The sequence below is a fragment of the Capsicum annuum genome, chromosome 5 (assembly GCF_002878395.1).
Source record: "Capsicum annuum cultivar UCD-10X-F1 chromosome 5, UCD10Xv1.1, whole genome shotgun sequence".
Classification (NCBI taxonomy): Eukaryota; Viridiplantae; Streptophyta; class Magnoliopsida; order Solanales; family Solanaceae; genus Capsicum; species Capsicum annuum.
The window spans coordinates 110817782-110823399 of record NC_061115.1 but is presented as its reverse complement, the minus strand read 5'-3'; positions in this window follow the sequence as shown (position 1 = coordinate 110823399).

Sequence of the window (5618 nt, the reverse complement as noted above, 5' to 3'; positions counted from 1 at the left end):
TATGTGTTTCATATGTTAATGGCTTGATACAATGAATACTTTCAAAATATTATACTGTGTGATACTCTATCCATCCAGGAGCCACTAAGATATACTATAAATTACGGTAAATCTATTTGTAGAGTGGTCTGAAGAAGGATATTGCAAAGTTTGTGGCTAGGTGTCCAAATTTTCAGTAGGTCAAGTTTGAGCACCAAAGACCTAGTTGTACATTATAGGAGTTTAGCATTCCCAACATAGATTTTGTAATAGGGTTTCCTCATATATATTGCCAACATGATTCAATATGAGTCATTATAGACAGAATGACCAAATCAACTCATTTCTTTCTATTTCATATTTGTACTCAGGTAAGAATTATGCAAGGCTTTACATTAGGGTGTTGGTTAAGTTTCAGATGATTCCATTGTAAATTATTTCAGATAGTGATACTCAGTTTACCTCTCACTTTTGGAAAGTTTTTCATAAGGCTCTTAGTACCCAAGTTCAACTCAGTACAACTTTTTATCCATAAGCAAATGGTCAAGAATAGAGTTCAGACCTTATAGGACATGTTGAGGCATGCATTATAGACTTTCAAGGTATTTAGGATGACAACTTACCTTTGATTGCGTTTAGTTATAACAATAATTAGCACTTCAGTATTTAGATAGCTCTATTTGAGGCTCCTTATTAAAGGAGATGTAGATCTCCTATTGGTTAGTTTGAGGTAGGTGTAGCTGCATTGATAGGGCTAGATGTAGTGTTTCATGCGATGGAGAATGTTTAGTTTATTTGGGGAAGGTAGAAGATAGCCTAAAGCTATTAGAAATCTTATGCTGACGTGAAGAGAGGAGATCTTGAGTTTGAGGTTGGTGATTTGGTCAATTTGAAGATTTTGCCTATAAAGGGAGTGAAGAGATTTGTTTAGAAGGGGAAACTCATCCCCCGTTATGTTTGCCTATATAGAATCTCAGATCATTTTTGGAAGGTGTCTTTTGAGCTAGAGTGACCTACAGATTTGGCATCAGTACATCCGGTATTTCATGTTTCTTTTTTAAAGAAATGTATTAGTGAATCAGTTGTAGTTGTTCCTTTAGAATATATGGATGTTAAGGATAGCCTTTCCTACTAAGAAGTTCCAGTTGAGATCCTTGATCATCAGATTCATAGATTAAGGAACAAAGAGAATAAAGAAGTTCCCTTGCTTAAAGTTCTTTGGAGAAATCAGTGTGTTAAGAAAGAAACTTGGAAAGCAGGAGTAGATATGTGAACCAGGTACCCTCGTCTTTTAAACTAAATCTCTTATTTAACATCAGGTAATGATTTTCCTCAAATTATCTCATTTTAGTCATGAAAATATTTTAGTTCATGTATCATGTTTTAGACTCAGTTATGTAATCATGTTTCCATTCGTGCATGTTCAGTATATGATCCCAGTTTCCTCCAGTACTCTCAGCTAAACCAGCCTTATTTGAGGATGAATATTCTGAAAGGGGAGATATTGTAATACCCTATAGGATTCTAAGCTTAATTTAGGTCTTAGTTGTATGTATAAGTGGTCCAAGGCTTGAAAATTTCACTAAGTGTTGAGGACTTAGTAATTTTCAAGACCCTTAAACTTTGACGATTTTTATTTTTGTATTCCCGACCCCAAAATATTCATTTTAAGTTGATTCATGGTTAGGGAGGTTAAAGTATGTCTTGGGTGAGTTGTGGGATTTTTAGATAAGGTTTGGGACATGTTTGGATGGAAAAAATAGTGTAGCAAGGCATTTGGACTGCGACGCATTCCACCCTCCAACAGTGAGGAGCTCTACGAAGCGTTAGTATTTCTAGTAGAGTAAGCTCTTTGTTGTGTTGCTCTCTCTATTGGTGTATACTCTCTCTATTGGTGTAACCTTCGTAGAGCGTGGCTCTGTCCCATACAGGCTTTGATTATGTGCCCAAGGGGTATTTGAGTTATCTCCCTCACCGTATTTCATCCATAACAAAAATTGAGGCTTCTAAAAGGGTATTATTCGCCTATTTTACCCAAATTGCTCTCAAGAAACCCTCTTACATTCCCAAAAATAATTCAATCTTAATTATCAAGAAATCAAGAGATTCAAGCTTTCAATCCAAGAAATCTTCAAAAATTTTATTGTTAAGTTATATGGGATGTTCATCCATGGATCCTTTAACCCATAGAGCCCAAAATCTCTTTTTGTTTAATTTATGATTTTATACCTATTCTTGAGGAAATAAATTTATGAATCTCTTGTTAATTTAATTTCAAGTTATGGTTACAAGTGTTTTCAAGTAAAATGAGTCATATCATTCTTCAAGTGTTGCAATTTCTATGTCAAGATTAATTGATTTCAGGATTAACCCTCAACTTATGAATTTATCCATATAATGAATGTTGTTTTTCCTAATTTTTAAGGAATTCCCATGTCCAAGTTTATAATTATTACACGTTTAATGAAATGCCCTTTTTTTAGTTCAGTGAGTTGTGTTTTCATAGTACAGTTTTTCAAGTTTGATATCATATTTTATAATCATTCAGTGTTTGTAGATTATGAACACCTGATACCTAGTTGTTTTACATGATTTTAACATCTCAGAAATGATTTTAGTTAACCATGAAGTATTATCATTCAGTCAGTTGTTATGATTAAAATAAGCACTATTAGAAATAAAGTTGAGTTGAATTTAGTCTTATTTAGTACTAGTGTCATTAGTAGTGAGTAAGATTCAGGACCAAGTAAACCTATGGATAGGGCTCACCCATTAGTTAGGACTAGGTCCGTAGTAGAAGTCCCCAAGTTGCAGAACTACATAGATAATGTATGATTATAATATGTTACCTACCAGATTAAGACTGACACTCTTATAGTGTTCACCCGCCATTTTAGGACTGGCTCCGTAGTTGTTCAAGACATCAATTAGTTGATCCACATGCCCAGTATTAGTACCGGTGGCACGGTACTGACACCCTTCCAACTGGGGTTACAGGTTGGACCCTAATTAGCTCGGATTGAGGCATTTTGATTAGATGATACCTCCCTAAGTTTCAATACATTATTTAATATATTTTAGTTAAGGTTAGGTTGAACAAGTTTACAGATCCTCATTATTCAGTTATATATATTTCAATTATTTAGATTACTTATTATTTCAAAAACATATTTATACTTGTTCTTGCATTCACAGATGTTATATGATCATGTATTTATACTTAGTTATCCCTATGTATTTTAGTCACCCCTCATCTCCTATACCAGTATATTCAATGTACAGATCGTATATTTTTCTACATGCTATGTTGACTTATAACATGGGTTTCGAGGCTTAGTTTGTCGACCACTCTTAGACAACTCAATGACATTCAATAGCCATTGTTATGAGTCCTCTTCCTCTGAGGATATATTTTTTATTTTAGTTACTCCAGTAGTTTCTCACGTTTAGTTAGTTAGAGTTAGTTGGAGTCTATCCCATCGACTCCTCATACAGTTTAGAGGCTTTTAGACAAATTATTTAATTAGTTAGACAGTCAGTCAATTACATTTAGGTTTATCAGTTGTTTCAGACATTTCAATATTAGGTATTTCAGTATTCTAGATTTGTTGTATCTTATCAGAGTATCTTCTGCATATATTTTTAGTACTATTTTGTTTAGTGCTCACAGCATGTACCAGTTCATGGGTTACCATATGGTCACTCATAACCATAAGCACCATCGTCGTAACTAGGGGCTAGCCTTGGGTCATGACAAGATTGAAATTATCTGCAGTGTTCATTCTTGAGTTTAGGATTCTTAGAATTTCTTTTTGGGTTACAAAGGTTTTTTCATTGGCTATCCCTCTCTATGTAGCCTATTTTTGAGTTGACCAGTTTGGAGTCCATACTTCTATTTTTCCTGATTGTGATTTGATGTTGAAGTCGAGAATTCTTGGAATGAACTTTTTGGTTTGTTGGGTTCGTGTCTTTGTAATGGTTGAACTTCGTATTGGTGTGGACTTCGATACTTTATTTTTGAAATGATGTAGTTCTTTTCTAAGTGGAGATAGTGATTTAGAGATAGGTGTTATTTTCTGTGACCACTCTTAAGTTGGCAATTTGGAAATTTATTATTTTGAGTTCTTTGATTCATATTAATATAGTGGTTTTGGCCTTGTCTTTGGTGTTGAGATTTGGTGCTTCCTTCATGGGCAATGTGATTCATGGGTTGATTGAGTTAAGATTGTCCTACTGGGAGATTTTAGGAAATCTTTATTTCAAATTTGGTTGGCGTAATAAGACTTGGTGGATTGCTTTTCTATGGTGATATCTTCCTATGGGTATTCTTTTTTGATATAGAGTATTGGACTAATTAGTTTCCAGCTAAAGTTGCATTTATTTGAGTTGTTATTGTTTTTTCTATTACTAGTAGAGTTTGCATTATTGGTGAGTTCTTAGTATGTTTTATTAGATTATTCCCTCCAGCAGATATGGAGTTTAATGTTTGTGTTTTTAAATGGTAATTTGTACTCTGTGGTTATTTTGTTTGTTAGCTATATTTGTTTCGGTTCTGACATGATTCAGTAAGGATATATCTGATTTGAATCTATAGTCTATTTTAGTATATGGCCTTAGTTCAGGCTTGTTTGCACAATTTCAGATTTAATTCCTTCGAATGGCTATTTGGAAGTTATAAAAGATTTAGAGTATGAATACTTATCTATGTTCAGGTTTGTTTTAGGTAGTTGAGATCAAGCAGTTCATCCTTAGTGTTGTAATTTTAGCTTGGAGTCATAAATCTTAGGCACAACCTTAATTTTTAGATTTGTCTCAGTTAGTGCTTCATCTATATACGGGATGAGTCACTTTGTGGTTACCTATTTGTTAATCTTGAGTTTGGATGGATTATAGTTGACTGGTGTTTCGATGACAGTCCATGGACATGTTATTGCTTCCTTTAGCTTAGACCTTGGGCTTTTAGTTTTAATTGAGAATTTTAGATGATATAATCAGCAGGATTAGTATGCATGAGTTGGATTTACCATGTCTTTATTCTTAGTAGATGGGACATCTTGGAACAGATCATTCAATGGTAAGTAGTTGTGCTTCAAACTCCTAGATTTTAGTTTGGGTTGTCATCCGAACCAGTTATAGCATCAACATAGATTTCAAACCTTGCTTATCTTCATTTGTGTGCCCAGGTAGTGCCTTATGTTCTTATTCTCATGGTTATCATTATGGATTTTTGTGTAGCAACTTTCATTTTTTGAGTTTACTATGATAGGATTATGTAGACAGGACTCGTGTGATTTTCTTCTTGATTTGGAGTGGATACCATGTTTTCAAAGTCAAAAGAAGATTATATTTGGAATTAGAATTGGTAGCATAACACTTTCCTTAGTTTGTCTTTGGCTTGGATGAGTCTTTTTAGTGTGTTGATATCTGTACGGTATCAATGTGTCATTGCTCGTATTTGCATAGGTCAGCCTTCCTCGTTTGATTGGTGTAAATTTGGGGGTTAAGGTGAATTTTTGGTTTATAAGAAGTAAAGAAAGGAAGTTGGCTGAAAAGGGAATACCTGTAGCAAAATTTCTTGGAAGTGCTGTCTCTTCTTGGTAGTTATCTGGGAAATCGTGCTCAAAGCCTATGGGCCCGGT